At 42.6% G+C, this 24771-nt stretch overlaps 1 protein-coding gene across 6 annotated transcripts in view; it reads right to left on the reverse strand.

Annotated features, from left to right (window-relative positions):
• LOC102783814 (pleckstrin homology domain-containing family A member 5-like) overlaps positions 1-24771 on the reverse strand; it is a 128299-nt gene that overhangs the window by 102065 nt on the left and 1463 nt on the right. The gene's annotated exons all lie outside the window — the stretch shown is intronic.

Genomic DNA, 24771 nt, shown 5'->3' on the forward strand with positions numbered 1-24771 from the left:
CCATCATGTACAACTGCATGAATACGGTTCCTTTACCAAGCAAATTCTCTCTGTGATCAGCACCATGGACAGCACACGCTGTCAGAGAATTTATTCCATATATTTTTATTGACATTTTTGACAGTACAATACAAACACATGTTGAACACCCTCACATTCACACACCCATCCATACATCAAACCTGCCTACATCACATTCAAATGTAGAAATGAGCATAGTTCTCACAGTAATACAAAAATACAATGGGTTAGGATAGACAACATTTCCCTTCTTTCCCTTCTTCTTTTCCTTCTTTTTCATAAATGTCCTTCACCTCCACTCCCTAAAATATCCATATATGGCTTCCACATATTCCACATTGTTTGCCCTTGGCAATATATGTTAGTCTTTCCAGGCCTAGGGAGGCTGCAATTTCCTTCTTCCAGAGTCCCATGGAGGGAGCATCCATACTCTTCCAACACAGCACCATGGCTCTTCTGGCTCGAAGTAGTCCATAGTCCAGTAATTTAGTTTTTTTTCCGATTGCTTAAATTCCCTTGGATATATTCCGAGTACACAGAGTTTTCCTTTTAAAGGGATTTTTACCTTAAACACTTCGGACAGATATTTGATAACAGTCCTGGATTTTAGGACACTCCCATAGACAATGAAGAAGAGTTCCTTACCTCAGTAGACCTCAGTAGGCCTCAGTAGACCTCAGTAGACCTCAGTAGGCCTCAGTAGGCCTCAGTAGACCTCAGTAGGCCTCAGTAGACCTCAGTAGACCTCAGTAGGCCGGATTAGTGCGTCCAGATCAGACCGGGATCTGTGCAAGTAAAACTTCTTCTCCAGTCTTTGTACTACAGTGATTCTCTGTTCTTGCGACAGCTCCTCTCCTTACCTTTATGCTCTTCCCCTCTACATAAAGACAAATGCACACATGCTTCATTGCTCGTCCTTGCTTCTGTTTAGTTGACTGTTTTGCTGCCTACTCACAGATTTAACCTCTTATGTAAATCGATTAGTGAAGGAAGTCCCTCCTCGCAATATTTAAACGCCCACAGAAGGCTCCAGGCTGAGAGGAATCTGTAGTACTACCAGACGAGCACAAAGGAACAAGGAGAGGGAAATATGCAGAGGCACCGATTACAATAGAAACAGAGGATTCACTGAGAGATGAGGAGGTGGAGCTAAAGGCGTTGACGGTAATCTGACAGAAGAACATTTTGGGCATTTCCACAGGCACATTTTCTACCACTCCTTTTATTTATCGACTCCTTTTAACTCCTTTCTGTGTCTTTCCATTATTCTCTGATTACAGCATCTGCTTCCTTTATCTTTCCTTTAACGTGATCACCAGATTACCCACGATCTCCTTACAGACACACATCCTGAATGGAGGATGGAGAACACTGACGATGTTAACGTTCTGCGTCAGGATCTGGGGACTCGACTGGAAAGTGCTATCAGACACCTGAGTTCCTTGGTCTCCACCCCTGGGCGGAGCCATCTCCCTGCTGCAGTCCTGCACACCTGAGACTGATTCGGGACATCAGGTTGAGGATTTAAGGCCCCCTCAGACTCGTCTTCACCGCCAGTTCGTCAACGACCTCACGTTGGTATTGACTCTACGGCTTTTTACGCTCTTGCCACTTTTTCATTGTTAACCTTGGTTTCATGTGCTTCAGATTTCCTGGACCTTCGTTATCATCACCCTCAACCCCAGCTCGCCTTGGATTATCTTCATATTCATAAGGAATACGAGGACCCTCACCTGCCTGCCCTCCAGCCTCACTCCCCACCTTGGACACAGCGGTACTCAGGTCTACTCCACTACTCCCCTGGACTACCACCGCCTCTCCCTCAAAGCGAGATTCCCGCCGATCACCAGTCAGCGCTATCAGTCAGTTCCACCTCTGCTAGGATACCCCGCACCTGCCGCCTTCCTAACCCTCTTTTTGTTTCCCAGACGCAACCTGCTAAATCCCCGTTCAACCCCCCACTGAACCACGGCTACTTCGTTAGCAACTCCTGCAAAACGTTTGAGCCGTCTGTTTGTGGTTATCGGCCCGTGGCCACTGTGACACTATGTTGCTAATTAAAATATAAAATCAAAGAATGAATACGTTAAATAATGTTAAATAAAAACACTAAAGATGTAATTTTGTCAGTGCGTTGTGTCCCTGTGTGCAGCTGTTTGACCTTCATAAGACATAAGAGCCACTAAGTTACAAACCTGCTTAATTTATGTCTCTCTAAAGAAAACTGAAAACTTCATCCCTGGTGCTTCATGCATTTGTTTGTAAACCTCAAAAAGATGATGTTTGCAACTTGCATTAATATTTGTATCGATGTTCACTTTGTCCTTTATCGGGTTTTTCTGTTGTGAAGAAATCAAAGACTTTATTAGGTCTCAAAGTGCTTTGCATTTGTAGATAATGATGGTGTTTGTACAAAAAATATTCACTGTCTTCCAAAAGTGGATTCTGTTCATCTGGACGTTTTCAGTGGGAGAAACGTTTCCTCATCATCAGGTGACTGCAGGTTTCAACCTTATAAACAGGACATTTGCACAATGACTGAAACCAGCAGAAGGAACAATGGGCTGTGAGGTCAGCTCATTGATCATTAATATGCAAATTGTGATGACCATTGATCAACAACCACTGATCAACCCTGATGAAACCTGCAGTCAGCTGAGACAGAAGAAGTGATGAAATGTCCAAAAGTTGATTCTGTTCATCTGGATGTTTTCAGTGGGAGAAACGAGAAACGAGCTCCCAGCCCATCGTTCCTTCTGCTGGTTTCAGTCATTATACAAATGTGCTGATTATAAGGTTGAAACCTGCAGTCAGCTGAGACTGAAGACGTCACCTGATGATGATGAAACGTTTCTCCCACTGAAAACATCCAGATGAACAGAATCCACTTTTGGAGATTGACTTACGTGGATGACTGAGCATCAAGTCTTATTTCTAGTATTTTGCTCATTAGAAGTACACATACAGTGAAGATGAGGCTGATCAGAATCAGAATACTTCATTAATCCCGAAGGAAACTGGAAAGATGGGAATGTCCGGACAGACTAAAAGCCAGAAGATCGTTTTAGGATCTTACAATTTTTCCTAAACTCGTCAGTTCAGTTCAAAAAGAAAGAAAACCTCGTTGAAAAGCTCGCTCATATTCACTGGCATCTAATCTAATAACTAGAATCCAGCCTTGAAGCAAAACCTCTCTAAAATGTATCTGACGGTATGTAAGACGCAGCAACACAGACGCTTTGAGTTCAAACGTGACTCAGAGAAGAATCACAACAGTGGTTATGAGCAGCTTTTGTTAGCTTCCTGCTTCAAGCTCAGTCTGTTGACACTTCATGTGTCGTTAAATACAAACATTTACAATGAGTCTATCATAGTCGGGTGCAGAGATTACAATATGACATTCAAAGGCAACACCACTGCAGATAAGGCAAACGTGCTGCAGAAATCTGATCTCAATTAATTTAGGATATGTTGATTTTGCTGCTGTCTTCTTTCAGTGCTGCTGTTTCTAAGTGAGAGCAGGACACCGACAGCTCTCCAACTCTTCATTTCAGATATTTACAGATTACAGCTTCACTGAACTCAACGCTCTGTTCCAACAACGGGCCGAATAAACTCACTGAACAGGTCGCGAGTTCGATTCCACCGTCAGGTCTTTCTGTTTGCATGTTCTCCTGTTTGTGTGGGTTCTCTACGGCTTCCTGCCACAGTCCAAACACATGCAGCCAGGTTAACTCTGAACTGCCCGTAGCTGTGAAGATAAAGAAGCAGTCGTGCAGACAGAGAACCTTCCAATGAAACCGTTTCTTCCCCGAGCTCGTCTGTGCAGAGGTGACACGTCACCGACTATGACTGAGTATGTCCTACACATGCAGTGGTGAGAATTTAAAGGACATAACTGCACTGGAGTATTCATCGGTGCATTTACAAAGAGCTGAATTACTGCTCTGGCTCCATCAGAAACAGATGATGTATGTGCTGCTGAACAAACTTTGAATTATATCTAATTAATCCCACTGATTAGCTGCCTGAACATCTATGTGTGATCATATATGGCTCTGGTGTCATCTGGTCAGTGTCTGCAGTCACCTGTGTGATAATCTGACAGCAACAAATCTTTTCTAAACAGTTTGGACTCAGTTTAAACCAGCGGTGGGAGCTCCAGGCCTCGAGGGCCGGCGTCCTGCAGGGTTTAGATCTCACCCTGGGTCAACACAGCTGAATCACATGATGAGTTCATTACCAGCCTCTGGAGAACTCAAAGACATGTTGAGGAGGTCGTTTAGCCGTTTAAAGCAGCTGCGTTGGATCAAGGACACGTCTAAACCCTGCAGGACACCTCGAGGCCTGGAGCTGGAAATCAGCGACTCTACTAGTTATGTGGAAAATAGCATCAGCAGTTGTGTAATCAGACCTCTGTGAGCAGACCGTGAGATGAAGTGTTTTTACTTTTTAGACTTTGAGTCCACGCTGACTGCAAGCATCATATCTGACTCTAGAGGAGAGCATCTATTTATACTTAATGAGTCTAAACTCTGTTTTTATTCTTGGCAGTTTAAAGAATAAACCGGCTTTTCCAAAGAGCTCATGGACAACCTATTGATCCTCTACCTAATCCCACGAGCCAAGGTGTGGAAACGACGTAGGTCTCAATCAGCCACCAATCTGGCTCAGAGGGGGTCCAGGACCCTCGTGGGGACACTTAGGGCTTCACATCTGGGACTCTCCACCACTCACCGCAGAGGAAGCAGCTTCTCGGTTGAAACGTCTTGAAGGAAACTTAAAACAGTCACTTGTCTCTCCGAGCCCCTTAGACCACGATGACCTGCATGACTGAGAACCTTCACAAACATTTATGTAATGAAATAAATAAATTTACTGTATTATAATCCACCAGACTCTCCTGTGTCGATCAGTCTGTGCATGTTTTCCTTCCTGGCTTCAAACAGCAACAGTCGTCATTAATGCAGCAGCTGTTTTCCACTCTTGCTCACACATACGGCGCCATTACTCTCCTGAAACACTGATTCGTCTGCAACAGCTTTATTACATAAACTCTGTTTTACGTGTTTTCTCATGTTATAGTTTTGGTCTTTTGTAAAATCAGCCATTCTTATCCTTATCTGTGATTGGTCAGATGCTCCATGTGAATGTGCAGGGAAACCACGCCCACATTTGCACGTTCTTAACCAGCTTTGTGTGAACACATTGAACCAGTCGATACCCTGGGTATTTGTTCTCAGTGCAGCAGCTGAATTACAGCTACAGCCACTTGTGACTGTGTGGATGATTCATGCAGGTCTCTAACTGCCTTTAATGTGGGCTCCTGAAAGTGTGCGACGATACGAAGGGTAACTCTGTGGTGTTTGTCTACACACAGCTCTCCTGAGCTCTGAGGAGACCACCCGAACACTTTGGTTTTATTTTACGTCAGTGGTGAACAAACTGTAGCAGCAAACAAACTTCAAACAGCTGTGCAGAGCAGGTCAGAGAGCACGACTCCCACACCGAGCCTACCTGCACACTGACTGTGACGGCCGCTCAGTCAAACAGCAGCATTTCTAAACACACACTAGCATCGTGAAGGAGGCCTGGAAGCTGCCAGTGTGCACTAAGAGAAATTCACGAGCTTCACAGATAGCAGCTTAGATCCCCTTCATCAGGTAATCCTGGCCAGCCTGGGTAGATTACCTACTCATCCTGCCTGTAGCCCGGTGGGACACAAGTCTGAGAGAGGAACGAGAGGCAGAGTGTCGATGCACCGATGTGAGATTCAGGGACGATACCCGAGTAAAAGCTGTTAATTCATTCTGAGCCATCAGGCCGAACACTGAAGGAAAATTAAACTAGAATATTAACAAAGTTAAGTTTCTTCAGTCTGAAGAAGCTTCTGGGATCAGAGGTGAAACGTCTTCAAGCAACTTAAAGTCCAGACGCTTTTGTTTCCAAGCTCCTTAGACGACGATGAGCTGGATGACTCATGGCTATTATTGTTATGTTACTACACATTTACATTCGTCAGATAAAAATCACATATGTGTTAACCTAATATTTATGTGAAATTCTCTCTTTATTATTTTATATCCTGATCAGTTATATTTGAAATCATATAATTCAAATAACCCACGAAAGAAATAAACCCTGGAATTTCATTCATTTTCCTGATGTTTGCTGATTTTATCCACATACACCAAAAGTTTCTCTGACACTTATCGGTCAGCACAGACTCAGCATGCTGCTCTAAACTTTAGCCTTACCTGCTGTGATTCGAAGCGTCACTGTTGATATAAGCGTTATAATCCACCGGCAGCATTCAGAGTTTCATCTTACTGAGCAAGTAAAGAGAAAAAACATCTCAATGTTCTCGTGTGAGAAACATGCAAAACTCCTACGAAGCACCTTTGTTAATCACTAATCTGCAAATTCACGTTTTGAGGGAAAAAGTCAAACCTCGTCTGGTGTCACAATTTTACTCATATTCTACTCTTCAAATGTATTTTTCCCACAAAAGTGCCAAAAACAGCGTCCAGATGGGCGGCTGGTGACAAAGCACAGAGTTGGACCTGGGTGTGTGCAGACAGCATGGATGGGAAAGCCCTTTCCACATAAATAACTAACTGCAGATATTTACTGGATGTTTCAGGTCATCTATCATTAACTGTGTTTTGCCTTTGGCATCCGCTTCAACAGCTTCTGCATTTTGTTTACTTTAACTTCCGGTTGTTGTGAATTATTTTACCTGTCGTTGCAAGTCAACAAATTTAAAGGATATTGCACCGTCTCAGTCACTCCATCACCTGTTCCTCTCTCAATTACTGGGCTACATAACACACTCCCATAGGCTGGCAACTGTTACACTTAACAAGCCACATCTTGACCCAGCCGGCTAATAGTAGTGGTGGGGAAAATGGATACTGTGTAGCATGGTGATATTTTGTTTGCTAATAATGTATGGATACAGGGACAGCAGAAATCGATACTTTGTTACAAAAAGGTTTTTGTGCTCTGACTTCAGAGCATGTTGATCCTTTTTCTGAGCAAGAATCCTGACATTCCTTCACTGTCCAAATGTGTTTCACTTGTTTTGGCAGCAATAAACATGACAGTTTACTTATTTTAATTTAAGACATGTTTTATTTTAATTAAGTTTAAAACTTTTTTATTTAATGTAAAATTATATTTTGTTTTAATTTACTTTCAAATTCTTCAGTTGCTGAAGGGGCTGCATAGTTTTCATAAACTGCATAGTTCAGAATAGCTATAATTGTACCAGATGGTTGTTCAGTTAAGTTGGACTAGACTGTAATACAAACCGTTCAGTTTGTCAACAATCAAACTGAAATGAGAGAAAGACTGAGTGTGAGACTTTGATATTAGAGAAAATGAATATTGATAAAGTTTACCTTTATGTACAGAATCTGAATATCACAAAATATTTTTAAAAATTGCAATAATATCGTATCGTGTGTTAAGTATTGTGATAATATCGTATCGTGGGATGTATGGTGATTCCCACCTCTAGCTAATTGTAGGCCAACTCCAGCCTTCCTTAATTCCTGACTCTCTTCACTTGTCCATCTTTTGTCCCGTCTCTCTTCACTTGCCTCCAGCTGTTTTTCCTTCCCACTGTCACCAAGTGCTTGCTCATAGGAGGTTTCCTGATTCTGATGGTACAATATAAAGTGCCTGTTATTGCACTATATGAATAAAACTAAAGTCAGGAGCACAAACACAGACAACACTGCAGTCCTGCTCTTTCTATTAAGGTATTACTGTAGGTGACATGAACATGCAGGACTGTGCAACAATGCAAACTAATAACACGGTTAACTGACAAACCCGACTGGCTGCGATATCAACACTTCGTCGATCTGTTAGGAAGCTTTTTTCCTCTGGCTTTGATATTCTTTTGTACTCGTACAAACGTGCGAGCCACATAAAAACATTTCTTACTTTAAGTAAAGGCACAAAAATACTACAGAGAACATCTTTAGGACTCCTCCTAACACTCATCCCCACACATATGCAGGGAGTACTTGTTAAGCTGTGCACCAGGTCCTCTGACAAGCACACTATCATGTGACAGTCTGTGACGTCATTATTTGGGGTGACAGATGTGTTTGAATACTGAGAAGCGCGGTGCTTAAAGTCTGGTGACCACAGCGTCCGCACCAAGGTTAAACGCAGCAACTACACAGATGCTCTGCGACCAACCAGCCTGTGACCTGCACAGGAGGACGGGATAAAAATAACAACAAGCCATGAAAACCAGCAAAGGGGAAAACAGCACCCAGACAGACACAAGACGAACGCCACAGTAAGACTCTTCAGTGTTTCCTGAGGCCGCTCTGACCTCACTTCCTGAGGCTCAGCGGGAACACGACGGTAAACACACACAGCACTGCATCAGGCAGCTTTGAGCTAATCATTTCTAATAGTACCACCACTAACACCAGGAATTAAAGGGAATATACTGGCAGCTGCCCGTGCTGCTCCTCCTGCTCTCGAGTTATCGTAGTTTCAGAAAACTTGACCTTTGACCTTGAAATACACCCATGGTATCAATTTCAAACTCCTATCTGCCCTCGTTCTGCCTGAATGCCCAACAGGGCAACGACAATACTGTGAAAAACTGCGACAGACATTATGATAGGCTGAAAGGTTAACTGGCCACTCAGCAAAAACATGTTGGAAAGCTGCAGATCTGATGGAGAACAGCATGAGTTCAGATGTGAAAGCTTTGATTCCAAATCTCTGCAAACAAACCAGCAGATGAGACTTAACCTCGTGAACCAGATCGCTGACATGTGTTCAAATTAGTTACAATTTGTTTTCTCAGTCGCACGTTTTTAGTCCTGCATATGCAAACCTTTTCTTTGTGACGTAGCCGTAGGAAAAGCTCATAAAAGGCTCCAAAAAGACGCTAATTACTGGTTTATTCTTGCGAGCGCTGGAAGGAAACATCAACCCTGCTAAATCTATCCTGAACAGGAGGATAATCCTGGGCTGCGAGCGTGCACTCTGGGACACTTTTCCAAACACTTATTTTAGTAGATGACAAAACACTTTCATTCTTCAGTTAGAACATGAGCAGCACTGAGCTGAGCGATGCAGCTCAAACACAGACCTCCCCCCTCGTGCTGCTCTGAGTCTGCAGAATATGAAAGTTAATTCACACAGGACTTTCTTATCAGTCAAGAAAGAAAAAAACTTGTGATAAGATAAGAAGAGAACACATCAGAAATTCAATCTTTCAGTTTCTCGATTCCGTCATTGCGATCTTCTCCCTGCAGCGCTGCACTGTTGGGCTTTTACTCCCCCTGCCTGTGTTAAGATCACCGATTGTCTAAGACGAGTTGCTCTTAAGCAAATCATGCGTGTGGACAAGTGGAGGTACAACCACGCTTAACAATACACCTGAAACCATGGGGATGCTAGAAGAGGTCATCTGAATCAGGGCTGGGCCATATCATACTGTTCACAGTGATAGTGTTGGGCAACGGTAAGAAAATGAAATATGGCGATAGAATATGGGTAAAACGCGCATGCGCAGTGCCTTTGTTTACATACGCACATGGCGGCGACGCAGAATGAGAAGAGTGAAAGTGGATCGTTGAATGAAACAGATGAACCTGAACTGGTTTGTAAAAATGCTGCAGCTTCACTGGTGTGGAACTGGTTTAGCTTTCGTCCGTCAGATACACAACAAAGCACTATTTTTGGTAGCGCATGCTAGCGGGCCGTCGTTATTACCATGTTGTTTGGAAAATACGGCGCACTTAAAATCAATCCTTTGATTTTTCTGAAAGTCGACAGAGCCCCTTATAAGCAGGGCTGCACATAAGTGGTCCACAGGTGCACATGCGCTTTCAAAATAATAGAGCGCACAAGATAAGAAGTTAGAGCGCGTGTTTGCGTACATAAGATTTTCAGGAGGAGGACAGACATTTGTTTAGAACTCTTAAAGATGTCGAAGAAGCTCCTTTAAGCAATTACTGTGATGTTCCTCCACCTCCATAGAAATGTCAGAAGGAGTCTGAACCACAAAAGAAGCGCGTATTCTCGGGAAAGTGGTTGCAGGAGGTGAGCTGGCTTCAAACAAATGATGAACGCACAGAGATTTGGTGCAGAATGTGCCCTGAAAATCCCACTGTAGCGGACAAAAACAGCCTTTTATATGGACTCAAACGCGCGTTGCAACGTCTTATCTGGTGCACGTCTTTTATTTTGACAGCAAATGCGCACCTGCAGACCACGTATGTGCACCCCTGCTTATAATCCCGTGTGCCTTATGTATGAACTCTGGTTGTGTTTACTGACCTGGAAACGATTTTATGTGCACGGCGCTCGAAAATCTGTCAAATGTTTCAGGACGACTTTGCTAAGCTACGAAGCCGCACCGCTTGATGGATTGTCGGAGCATTACGGCTATCGTAGGCGGAGCCTCGCGGAGTGATACGTACTGTGCTTCAACATAATATTACCGTATTGTGTGTGTATAACCTGTTTTTAAGTGTTGTGGATATTATACATGGTTATGCTGAGGATATGTCGGCCAGTTTCCACTGGAAATGCCTTTTGGTTAAACTGTCAGCAAAGAATTTGCATTTGCACTGTTAAATTTTTATATTTATTTTAATGCACATAAAAACAGCTGCTTGTTTCAGTGAAAATACATTGATGGGGTTTTTTACACTAATAAAGTTTTGGACAACCATTGACATTCACACTTATGGCCGATTTAGAGTTACTAGTTAACCTATCCCCACTAACTGCATGTGTTTGGACTGTGGGAGTACCCGAGAGAATGCACGGAGACACAGGGAGAACATGCAAACAGAAAAGTCTTCCCAGGAGCCGAGGCCTCAGCAATGCTGAAATACGTGAGCGTGACATCATTTCAAAGAATGGATTAAAGGCCGCCTACATCGAAAGACTCCCTTTGGAAACTCCGTCCGGACCTGAGAACTGTTCCTGAAACCTGCTTTTCCCATGTTTCACTTACCCATGTCCCATTGTCTGTGCAAAATAAAAAGAAGAGAGGGGTTCAAAACCTTTGCACAGTACTGTATTTATTCTGAACTATTAACTATTCTCTGTGCATAAACTAATACTGACCATCACTGCTGAATCTTTCTGTGATATCGTAGAGGACATCAACATAAAAATTAAGTAGACTCAAGTAACAATAAATAAATGTTAAAGGTCCATTCACACTGAAGCAACTGGTGCCTAAAGAGCAAAGTGAATTTCTGCCCCTTCCAGTGGGAACATGGATAAAATATGTGATGAGACCCAAACTGGGTGGGACACAAGATGAGGACAATTATTTGTCAAGTTGTTGTTACGAGATAACGAGAGTTTGAGCTTGTTCTGCCCAAGGAAACAGAATAAAAGAGCAAAGCCTTACGAGCTGATTATTCCATGCTGTGATCAAACAAATAGTTCATTAAAAAATGAAAAAGCAGACTGGAGGGAATCACTCAGCCATTCAGCAACATTTAATGTTGGAGCTCAGGGTGAGCTGCAGATGTGTGCCAGTGAGCATTATGCAGGGACTGCACAGGAAACAACTCATGAGTAGTTCAGCCCCACCCAGCTAATAACCCTCATGGGAAGTGTTTGACGTGAAGAAAAAACCTAAAAGGAACAGATTTAATCACATTAGACGTCTTTCTGAAAGTGCTGTTATCTTCTTCAATGCCCTGTACCAACACAGAGCAGCTACTCGTGAACTACCCGAAAAATAGAGCCTCTAATCAGAAGTACCTGACCCCGTGGTATAATCCTCAAACACGTAGCCTAAAGCAGATGACTCGTAAGCTGGAGAGGAAATGGCGTGTCACAAATTTAGAGGATCATCATTTAGCCTGGAGAAATAGTTTGTTGCTTTATAAGAAAGCCCTCCGCAAAGCCAGAACATCTTACTATTCGTCACTGATTGAAGAAAATAAGAACAACCCCAGGTTTCTCTTCAGCTCTGTAGCCAGGCTGACAAACAGCCAAGTTCAAGCTGGCTGCAGTTAAACCTTTACTCAAAAAGCATCTCTAGACCCAGCAGTCTTAGCTAATTGTAGGCCAATCTCCAACCTTCCTTTATATCAAACATCCTTGAAAGAGTAGTTGTCAAACAGCTAACAGATCATCTGCAGAGGAATGGTTTATTTGAAGAGTTTCAGTCAGGTTTCAGAGTTCATCACAGCACAGAAACAGCTTTAGTGAAGGTTACAAATGATCTTCTTATGACCTCTGACAGTGGACTCATCTCTGTGCTTGTCCTTCTTGACCTTAGTGCAGCATTCGATACTGTCGACCATAATATCCTATTAGAGCGATTAGAACATGCTGTAGGTATTACAGGTACTGTGCTGCAGTGGTTTGTATCATATCTATCTAATAGACTCCAGTTTGTGCATGTAAATGGAGAGTCCTCTTCACACACTGAGGTTAATTATGGAGTTCCACAGGGTTCAGTGCTAGGACCAATTCTGTTTACATTATACATGCTTCCCCTAGGCAGCATCATTAGAAGACATAGCATACATTTACACTGCTATGCAGATGACACCCAGCTCTATCTGTCCATGAAGCCAGATAACACACACCAATGAGTTAAACTGCAGGAATGTCTTAAAGACATAAAGACTTGGATGGCCGCTAACTTTCTGCTTCTTAACTCAGATAAAACTGAGGTCATTGTACTCGGCGCTGAAAAGCTTAGAAATATGGTATCTAACCAGATTCTTACTCTGGATGGCATTACCTTGGCCTCCAGTAACACTGTGAGGAACCTTGGAGTCATTTTTGACCAGGATGTGTCCTTCAGCGCACATATTAAACAAATATGTCAGACTGCGTTCTTCCATTTGTGCAACATCTCTAAAGTTAGAAATATCCTGTCTCAGAGTGATGCTGAAAAACTAGTTCCTGCATTTATTACTTCCAGGCTGGACGACTGCAATTCATTATTATCAGGAAGTCCTAAAAACTCCCTGAAAAGCCTTCAGCTAATCCAAAATGCTGCAGCAAGAGTCCTGACAGGGACTAGAAAGAGAGAGCAGATTTCCTCCCTTAGTTATGCTGCAATAGACGTAGGCTGCCGGGGATTCCCATGATGCATTGGGTGTTTCTTCTTCACTCGTGTGTTTGTTAATAGACCTCTCTGCATTTAATTACTAGTCAATATTAATCTCTGCCTCTCTTCCACAGCGGGTCTTTGCTTTGTCTTCCTCCCCTCAACTTCCTCTTCCTGTTAAAAGGGAGTTTTTCCTTCCCACTGTCGCCAAAGTGCTTGCTCATAGGGGGTCATATGATTGTTGGGTTTTTCTCTGTAATACTATAGTGTCTTTACTTTACGATATGAAGCGCCTTGAGGCAGCTGTTGTTGTGGTTTGGTGCTGTACAAATAACACTAAATTGAATTGAACCTGTCCAACACACTGCTCTTTACTGTAAATCCACCAGAGTGCAGCTTGCTAACCTGTTCATCCTGCAGTAAACAATATTTTACAGACACACTTTTGAACAGAGAGGTCACCAAAGAAGTGCTAATGAATGAGATCCCGTAACCCAAAGTCATGAGCATGAAGCCCTCAGTTTCTGTTCCTCTCACCTGCATAAACTTCAAAGGTATTTTTGTTGTTACAGACATTTTAATTACGCTTCTCTCTTCACTCAGACGCCATCAGATGCCCTTCCTGTCACCAGCCTTTGTTCCTATTCTTTCATACAAAACATGAAAGCAGCGGTGCTGTAACATCTCACAATGTCTGTGTCACTGACAACAGGGACCGTACACATTTCATGTCGTGACAGAAGTTTACTTAAGCCCTTGTTGGCAGTAGCGATACAGCCCCATTCATTTTACAGACTTAGTTAGTAAAATTCACAACTTCTCATTCACATCATAAAATCACTCAGTCGTGACCTTTTCTGGACTGCAAATCTGGCGTCCGGGCATTTGCTCGTTGCATGCACTTGTGGACGATATACTTTTGGTTTTTTCCTTGTCGATATAACTTTAGAAGCTACAGGCCGGCTTGAAATTGTATTGGCCAATCTAATCTCTCAACACAACGACCTACCTTACGTTCGCTGTGCGCTCGTGCACCTCAGACAGCTCGCTCAGCTCTAACATCGCATTGAGGAATCGCACAAATCAAGTGGACCGTCTGACCAATCGTGGTGGACCAAAACCTGCTGACGGCTAAAATGTAAAATGTAATTACCACATTATTAATCTCTGTAATATAATATTAACTGTGATAAACAACAAAACTATGGAAAACGGATTTTTCTTCCAACAGTGTCTTTATTTATCTTCAAACATAACACCTGTACACGACCAGTAAAACGTAAACAAGTTGCTGAACTTACAAACGACACATACTGCAATAGTGCATATAACACCATGCGGGGGGGGGACTGTGTGCGACTCCCATATATGACTCACACTCGCAGGTTACACGTACATTAGAAAGTAGTCGTTCAATCCAAGCAATAAACATCATCCCCAGATTTTCCACCAACCGGGGCAAGTCTCCCCTGCGTGGTGATCTTTTCTCAGAGGTCAAAGGTCAGAGTTGATGTTAGTTCTGAAATCCATTCTGTCCTTGGTCGATCTCTTTCCAAGCAACTGCAATCACTCTGTTGGCCACCAGCAGCCCTTATGTGACAGCTGGATAAATAACCAGCAGAAAAGGTTTTGGTTCTAAATTTTATCTCTAATATTTCTTATTAATATGAACATTTCTCCTGTAAGTCCTCTCTGCAGAACTCGAGCTTCTTTGCTGACGTTTCTGGAGAGGCAGCCACCACTTCATTATACGTTTTAGAAATCAGGCCCCTTCCTGACAATCTTTCACCATCATTTCTTCGAGTTGATGGGCCAGAAATGGACAAGGACTAGTTTTGCTGTTCTAATAAAATCTCTCATTTGTAAATATCTAAAAAACTTGCTGTGTTTATTGTCTGGATTGTGGAAAACTGAGACGACTGGTCTTTGTTTGTTTGAACCTTAAAACATTTGTCATATACTTTACAGTAATGTTCAATATTCTTTGCTCATATTAAATGTTTTAACCCTTTAAGACCTACCATAGAACCAAGTCCGCCAGAGCTTATATTATATGTTTACATGCTGTGGAGCCATTTTTGGGAGCATTTCAAGTTGCTATACATCAATACAACCATTACAGCCTAAATTTTAATAATATGTCTGCATTAAGTGCATAGTAATTACATAAATTGCAAAAAAGTGCAATAAACTACAAAAAATTGAAAATCGTTTTTGTTTTTTTAACATATATTTCTAGTTAGAGAAATTTAAGAGGCTTATCCCTCAAAACTGTAAATACAAAAAAGTTGCACAACATAGTTTCCCACCACAGGAAATTTATTTTGAGTGTCTTCATAGTTTTATTTTTGAAATACACCAATTTTTATACACTGCAGGAAAAACAAAAATAAATATTATGATGCAAATTTGCAAAAAAGCAGCATATGCATCAAAATAAACTATTTCCAGCAGTGCAATATGAGTCCTAAGCATCCCAGAAACCACACAGAAAGTCATAAAGTCAAACATAACTTTTAAAAACACCAGTATAGGCTCATGAGGCCCTGATGGTAAAAAACTACATTTCAGCGAAAATGACGTCACTTCCGGTTTCGGGCAGGTCATGGCGGACATGCGATAGTTCGTGCTGATGGACGTAGGAAGTGTTACAAACAGCTGATCGGATTGGCAAAGCGTGTTTCTGGAATATTATGTTTTTGTTGCTGCAAGTGCTTTTTATGCAGTTTTTGCAAAGCTATATGTGGAAGGAAACTGTGACCGAGGACAAGCTGATGGCATAAGATGTAAGTACAACTCCTCCGGTTTCATATGCAAAAAAAAATTATTGCGCTAGCTCACGTGGTTGCAGAGCTACCGGGATTTAAAAATAGTTACGCAAAACGGAGCGTGCTGCTCTGACCAGCTTTAAAGGGTTAATAAGTAAATATTTTGCCCCAACAGCCAATAACAGACTTTCCTCAGGCACATTTTGTGTGCAGTTTGCAGTCGATGCAAAAACTGAAAGCTTGCTGGTGTCAAACAGAAAAGCAGCACTACTGCTTACTCAAACCACACACACTCGTTTTCACATAATTGTGAAAAACTGGTTCTGCACACATTCAGGCGTCGGTGCCGTTAGATTCCTCTAACAGGTGGAAATGACTCGTGGGAACCTGTAAGCTGCCCAGGACCAAACAGCAAACTCAGTGAATAAACATAATATCTCACTGATTAGAAACAACAACAACAACAACAACCCAGCAGCATGGCTTCTTATTAGGACACAGTCCAGCTTGTTTGTTACACTTAATTTGCACTTTAATCACACAAATCCAAACCTGTGTCGCCCACACGCTGAGAACGCCACATGTTCACCGTCTTATTGAAAGTCATGAAGTTTTACTCTGAATAAGCTGCTGCATGCATGAAGTTGTGTTTTCTGGTGGGAGAGCAGCAGGGAAGATTAGTTTGTGTTACTCTGTTTATTTTGTATCCTGCCCAAAGCACTGATCCTCTCCCAAGTCAAACCAACAACACACAGTAGAGGGAGAGAGAGAGGATCAGGAAAGGAGAGGAAGCTGGCAGTAACAGTGGGCAGACGTCACTACGACACCGTGATGTCAGCTCCAGGTTAGACTCTCCGAGTCTTTCATTCAGTTCCTCCATCCATTCCTACCCTGATGTTTATCTCTGTAAAATGTGAAAAGATTTGACTACTGACAGTAAACACAAGTGCATCTGATGTTTACACTAATTACTATTGACTAAATTTGACTAAACACAGACATTTAGAGAAATCATTTCATTTCATTTCTATTAGTTCTTTGACGTTTGCCTGCAGGTGCATGTGTAGTTGGTCCAATGTAATGTAAAGTCTATGGATGAGCACATGTACATTTACATGAGCCAGGCTCATTACTCTACCTGCACACTCGCCTTATTCACCCATTCATACGTGCACAACCTAAATGGTTTCTAACACTCATACACGCCAATGGATGCAACTTGGGCACATGGACGTTTGCATTTCAGACTGCGGACGCCATGGATTGAACCTTTAACCTTCCAATTAGCAAATGAGCTGCTCTACCATGGGACCATGAAGCACCAAACTGTAGCAAAATAACCAGAATAACCCCAAAGTGGGCCCTCTCTAAATTACTTTGAAGCCAGAGATCGACACAACTAGTGAAACTACCAGTGGGACCAAAAGATGCTGACTAACATATGTAGGGGTGGTAAAGACAAATACATTACCTAGACAACTGGAGCCTAAACTAGACTAGATCCAAACTGAGGCCAGTGAAGTTGTGGGGATGGAGCTGGACTCGATTTAGATGGAGCCAGAGAGGCGGATATTGTCCAAGATAAAGACAATGCTGGATAATACCTCCCACCCACTCTGTGACATGATGGCAAGTCACAGGAGTTCAGTGTGAGACTGAAATTACCCATAATGCACCACTGAACGACACAGGAAGTCATTCCTGCCTGGAGCCATCTCCCTGTACAACTTCTCCATCTAATGCACAGTATAGTACATTAGAGCACTTTGCTCTCGCTCTGCAGGCCTACTTGTTGTTCCTAGAGTATTTAAAAGTAGAATGGGAGGCAGAGCCTTCAGTTTTCAGGCCCCTCTTCTGTGGAACCAGCTTCCAGTTTGGATTCAGGAGACAGACACTATCTCTACTTTCAAGATTAGGCTTCAAACTTTCCTTTTTGCTAAAGCATATAGTTAGGGCTGGACCAGGTGACCCTGAATCCTCCCTTAGTTATGCTGCAATAGATGTAGGCTGCCGGGGATTCCCATGATGCATTGAGTTTTTCCTTTCCAGTCACCTTTCTCACTCACTATGTGTTAACAGACCTCTCTGTATTGAATCATATCTGTTATTAATCTCTGTCTCTCTTCCACAGCATGTCTTTATCCTGTCTTCCTTCTCTCACCAACCAATCACAGCAGATGGCCCCGCCCCTCCCTGAGCCTGGTTCTGCTGGAGGTTTCTTCCTGTTAAAAGGGAGTTTTTCCTTCCCACTGTCGCCAAAGTGCTGCTCATAGGGGGTCATATGATTGTTGGGTTTTTCTCTGTATCTATGAAGCGCCTTGAGGCGACCTTCGTTTTGATTTGGCGCTATATAAATAAAATTGAATTGAATTGAATTATACAGTGCAAAAGTTACAACTTTTGCACATCCGCTACAGCGAAAATAACAAAGTTTTACATGTTGGAGTAAAATGTCAATCTTATATATTTCATCTCTGTAATATTCTGGGGGTTGGTATCACTTCCTGTTACAATGCACAGTGTTGTTTTTGTGTAGTCCATTTAATTAAACACTTTAATGATCTTATTTTGTAGTGTAATCTACGCATGCTTTATACTCAGTCTTCATTGACTATGTCTTTAGGGACGAGCTAGCTTAGCTTGACTCACTAGCAGCATGGCCTCTTCACCTGTCACCTGTTCCTCCTGCACTGCCAGCGTGTAATGTGGGAATGTTTTGGTAATCCTTGGCCTCCTTCAGTAATAAATATAGCCTGTTTATAGCTCTGGAGGGCAGGATCGTTGAACTGCTGACAGGACTCTGCGAACTTGACCAATCCGTAGCTAGCCAGGCTGGAAGGTCAAAGGTAGCATAGCCACTGTTAGCCTTCCCTAGCAGAAGTCCCAAGCAGCAAGGAAAACAGGATGGCTGGGTGACGGTGAGGAGGAAGTGTAGTCCTAAACAGAAATCCCGGCAAACAACCAACCAGTTCATGTCTCTAATGCCTTTCCCGTTTTGTCGACATACCCGCAGAGGAACAAACTCTTATGTGCGATTCCATTGTGAGATATGAAGTTACAGACAGCAGCAACCACAGTGAATTGTCTTCCAGCAAAACGTGAAAGGATGATGGTAAACTCCATACAATTACAGGTCACGTCGGCAGTAACGACACCTGATACATTAAAATAGTTAAATCGTTTTGTGAATTTGCTAAAACAATCTCTTACTGTACTATTCTCTGAACCAGTCTGACCAGCAGTGACATGTTAGCCTCGTGTTCTCCTTAAACTGCTGTCCAAAAACATGATGTGGGCTGTATAAATACTTTCTGGTCTTGTTGGGAGAGACAGGGTCTATCCCACTTGTCCCCCCAAAACCACATATCCCCTTAGAGACTGTGTTTTCTCCAAAAATCAACAAAAAGAAATTTAAACACTGAAATCACAACAAAAGAAAAATATAGTGTCCACAACTGTACCAAGGAGTAAAACAGTGACATGTGGATTATATGTTAGGTCTGACTCCTGGAAGTCTCTGTTATACATGAATTAATAATTAATAAACTGGTTTACTCTGCCTTAGTGAAACCTGGAAGATTATGTTTGAATGAATCAACACTGCCAACTCATGCTGAAGTCAGAATCCTCGAAGCTCAGGGCAGCTTTCACTCCAGCTTAGTAATCAACCAAAGACCCAAAACTGTAGTTCATTTGAAACCCTGATGCTTAGTCTTGTGGTACGGAGGGCCTCGAGTGCCAAAATGAAATAAACACATAATTAAATAATTAAGACATTTAATTAATTATATATTTTATTAATCAGCTGTTTGAAAGCTTGAGTTTCCAGTTGCAACATCTCTCTGTGTGCGTCTGTGTGTCTCTGACCTTCTGTGCTAATCATCATCACGATGATCGCACACTCGTCTGTTCAGCCAAGCTGACGACCGCGATGCAATGCACAAAATTACAAAGAGGTGTGCGATTGGCCGACATGCCACAAAGATTGTATCTCATGACACAGAATGTGATATGACAACACGCACCACGACACAAGTGACGCAGCGAGCATAAAAACGGCGTAAGGAACAGCAGACGACGGACATGACAGTGGAGGAAATGAACTGAATCCATTTTAATAGGTTTGATTCATCCTCTGCACCCCTTCCTACTGCTACACCCACCACCACCACCTGGGCACCTGGGGGACTGCTCGGGCTTTGGCGTTGACGTAACGCCGCAATGCATTGTGGGAGCGCCGCGCCATTTGAGAAGGCCACAAATCAAAACAAACACGCTGTGTTGGACGGACGACTGCCAGAACCATGGTTAAAATCATCTCAAAGGTCAAAGGACTGTATCGAGACCAGTTGTGCCCGGACACCAAGAGACGGTACTTGGAAAAAATAGCGTGCATCGGTAATGTGGATTTTCTCTCAGCTGCAGACTTGCTGGTGTTTAAGGGTTTGAGAGTGAAGATTAGACAAAACAATCTTTAAAAAAAGCCGTGCTTGCACTCACACATGCATAATTACAACCACATTTCACAATTTATAGAAGTGCAAAAATCTCTCTTAGATTGCAGAAGCAAAGTGGGAGACAAACAGGAGAAGGGATGAAGTCACCACACACAGGATAGCTGAGCGCACACCATCCTCAACAGGTTTCCATTTATTGTGCAATTTTCCAGTAAGATCATGCTGTAAAACTAGCTCCACAAGATGATGAATGACTTCTTTTCACTTTCAAAGAGACATGAGGGGTACTTCACAGAGTCTGACCTACATCGATGCATCCACAGTGTCCATGGTTACCATGATTGCTGCAGATGCACTAAAATACTGTGAATTAAACTCGCACTGCAGAAACCTAATGGTGACGTGAGTGTCCAGGTTATTCATTACGACTGAATGCTATAATTTGGTCAAATTATACTTTAGAAGTATCACAGAATTCAGCTGAAGGGCACAGTGACGGGCCCCAGAGGTGACGGGCCCCCCAGGTGACGGGCCCCAGAGGCCGCAAGCTGTGTCCTCCCGTTCTCGGAAATCTGGACTCGTGTGGACTTTCCACGTAGGAACAAATAAGGATTTAAGCACAAACTCCACTATGTTGCTGTGTTTTTCCTGAAAGACCTCAGTGCAGCACCCAGTAGGGAGGGTTGCTGTAGCCCAGGAGGTCGAGCAGGTCATCTGCTGACTGAAAGGTTGGTGGTTTGATGCCCGGCTGCTCCAGTCTACAAGCCAAATATCCTTGAGCAAACTGCTCTCCGACGCATCCACTGGAGTACGAATGTGTTAGACAGAAAGCACTCCCAGAGAAAAACGTGCTTGTGTGAATGAGGCATGTTGTGTAAAGCACTTAGCCCTTTTCCATTAGTACCAGCCTGACAGTTTTCAATTAGGTGATAGTACCAGGTACTGTTTAGTATTTACCTAACTGGCACACTTTCATCCTCCAGCTTCACTGTGTTTATGCTATGCTAACATAGCTGTGTAGCTAGCAATCACGTAGCACATCATTATCTACCAGCTAGCCCAGCTTCAGTAACCCTACAAACATCACTGCTGTTTAGTTTTCTGTCTTCATTTATGTTGGAAGTGATAGCAGAGCTGTACGTTTGAATTTTTCATTAATCTCTCAGTCAGAACATGCTATATCATGTTTAGCTAACTAGCGAGCTAACTTCCTGCTAACTTCTAACTCTGTTGAATGTAATAAATTCTGTTTTCATGGATGTTAAACTTAATTGTTACACCTGGTAAAGCAGCAACGCTGATCATTTTATTACAGATGAAATAATTTAGACCGTTTTTAACTCTCAGTGATGCTGCAGTGTTCGTTTGACTTTGGGACCTAAAGCGGAGTTTGGGCGCAGACAAGTACTGACATCAGATTTACAGACCGGATAGAATATTATGGTCGACAGTATCGAACGCTGCACTGAGGTCTAGCAGGACAAGCACAGAGATGAGTCCACTGTCAGAGGCCATAAGAAGATCATTTGTAACCTTCACTAAAGCTGTTTCTGTGCTGTGATGAGCTCTGAAACCTGACTGAAACTCTTCAAATAAACCATTCCTCTGCAGATGATCTGTTAGCTGTTTGACAACTACTCTTTCAAGGATGTTTGATATAAAGGAAGGTTGGAGATTGGCCTATAATTAGCTAAGACTGCTGGGTCTAGAGATGCTTTTTGAGTAAAGGTTTAACTACAGCCACCTTGAAGGCCTGTGGTACATAATTAATAAAGATATTTACAGTGTAGTACTGTCCATTCAGTTTTGCAGCATTTGACTGAGTGTGAGCAGAATAAAGCCAGAGGCTTGCCTCATATTCTGCTCGAGGTTTGCAGACTTTCAGTCATTGTGTTTCTAAACTGTTTGTAGAAAACTCCCCAGAATGAAGGTGAAAAAGCCTAAAATAAAAAATAAAGTTAAAATCCACTCTTACAACCTTAAACATTTACAACATAAAATAACTTAACCTTCTACATAACAAACTTAAATGTACAGTTTCTGTCACACACAATATTTAAACATGTTTATTTACTTATAACCACAAATTTGTGCCTCATCAACGGGGCTGCTAAGATAAACTTCCACAAGCTCCGTTACAACACTCCCTCCACCCTCCCCGACTGTCGCCAAACTGCACCAACAACAGGAAGTCGTTCCTTCAAAATAATAGCATCACAACTCCAACAGGAAGTTAATCCCAGCTGATAGTACTGCCAAAATAAGATGCAAGTAAGCAAATAAAAGTATTTATTTACACAGGAGGGACTTTGTTTCCAGGTAATCCAACATGTCTGTACCTCAGGCTGAAAGAAAGTGAGTTAAATTATAAATATGAGGACATAAACACATTCAAAATGGAAACTTGGAGATTAACCCAAGCAGGAGGTGTGTGACCCTGAAAAGCTCAGCCTGAGGACAAATAACCCACCATCACAAACTCAGGGAGCAGAAATGCCCTTCAACGCCACTGATGAGGCGTGAGCTGCGAGAAAACGCTCCCAATAATGGACTAACAGAAAAATGACCGAAGAGGAATTTGAGAGGAATGTGGTGATGATGCCCTTTAGTGTGACTGCTCTGTGTCAAATGCTTCTCATTGTATTCAAGCCTGTGAACGTGGCAGCATGAACGTTCGCCTTCAGCAAGCACGCCACTGAGCACAGCACAGAAGTTGCTTTTTATGGCCTAATATGCAAATGAGCTTTTCCACCTGTAATCACTCCTTATTTTGTCCTCTAACAAAACAAATAAATCACACTGTTGAGTTATCAGAGCACCCACAGCTAGACGGGCTACTTACACCTTACTTCACATTTGAACTGGCATCATTGAGCCTCCAGAGATGACCCACTTTGACCACTTTGCCTCCTCCGGTCACCTGCTCAGTGCGGCTATATTGGTACACACAATTTGCTGCATTGTCCTGGTAACTAAATCTTCAGTGTTTGTTTAAATAAAGCATCGCGTGACCTAAGCTAAGCTGGGCAGTCCTTAATTAGTATACATAACTGGACAGATCTCAGCCAAACAGGTAAAACAATAGTAAGTTATACCATTTTAAACTTGTTTATAGTTTACAGTTAGGTTAAGTTATTCAATGCAACTGTGTGTATTATTGTAGGGTCTACCTTGCAAAGCAAAGCACCTTGAGGCGACTGTTGTCATTTGGTGCTGTATAAATAAAACTGAGGGAAAAATGCTCCAGCTGCGGTCAGCGTTAGCCGGGTGGGCCACGGCATTTATAGGCTGTGAGAAATGCTCCCCACACGGGCTGCTTCTTGTTGTGTGCCAAATATGAGAAAGGTATCTGAAGATATCTGAGTCTGTGTCCCGCTGTCCTGAGTGTCTGTTGGTCTCTGGCTGCTCCAGTCTGCATGCCAAATGGGTAAGATTAACTCCAAGTTGCTCTGCGGTGCTTCCACTGGAGTGAACGTCTGATAGAAAGCACGTCAGCAGACAAAGCATAGAACAAAGTGCTCGTATGATTAGGTGGTGAATGAGGCCAGCTGTATAAAGTGTGTTAGGTGCTCAGGTAGAGAAGAACAAGTCCATTTACCATCTTTGACTCTTTAGATTGTTTCACTATTTCGCAGATGGTCCAACTGGTGAACGACGCAACAGGAGCGAATTCAAACAAAGATAATACTTAGAGTACGATGGTACCAATGTAGTGATTCCATCACAATGATCAGCAGCGCTCGTCACAGCGAGCCATGTTTTAAATAAACACTTTTGGCTGCATGTGTCAAACACCAGCTTGAAAAGCTTGAGAAGCAAACGAAACGTCAGTAAGTAATCAGAGAACAGAGACACGTGCCCTCCCCAAGAAACAACGAAAGCCAGAATATATGCACGAGTTCTTTTCTTTCCTGTCATGTGAAAAACATGAATGTATTTTACAACTCAAGCACCATCACACACTCATGTGTCTCTGTACTACCTCTGAATGTGTCCTGATCTATTTAAAATGCTCTGGCTGCATCTGCAGTTATCCAACGGTGCAAGCATGTAATGCTTAACACATGCAACTGCAACATGTGCATGCATTAATACACTGAAGATGTGTTTGGCTACACTCTGCATGCATGTATACATACAAATGAGCACCAGGTTTGGTCTATTTATAGAATGGCTATATTAGCTCACTGCATGTGTCAGCTGCTGCTTTCAAAATATCCACAGATAGCACCAGCAGCTCCAGTAAAGCTGCACCAGCAGCTCCAGTAAAGCTGCACCAGCAGCTCCAGTAAAGCTGCACCAGCAGCTCCAGTAAAAGTCAGTGTGAAAATAGGTGGAAGAAAGTCAAAGTGTATCAGAGAGCTGCCAGACAGTCACACCAAGAAACTAACATGTGTGCAAAAAGCTCACAGGTTGCTGAAGTTGGTCATAAACCTGCACACATACACAA

This window comes from Neolamprologus brichardi, chromosome 17 (assembly GCF_056152115.1).
Source record: "Neolamprologus brichardi isolate AB-2024 chromosome 17, ASM5615211v1, whole genome shotgun sequence".
NCBI classification, from domain to species: domain Eukaryota; kingdom Metazoa; phylum Chordata; class Actinopteri; order Cichliformes; family Cichlidae; genus Neolamprologus; species Neolamprologus brichardi.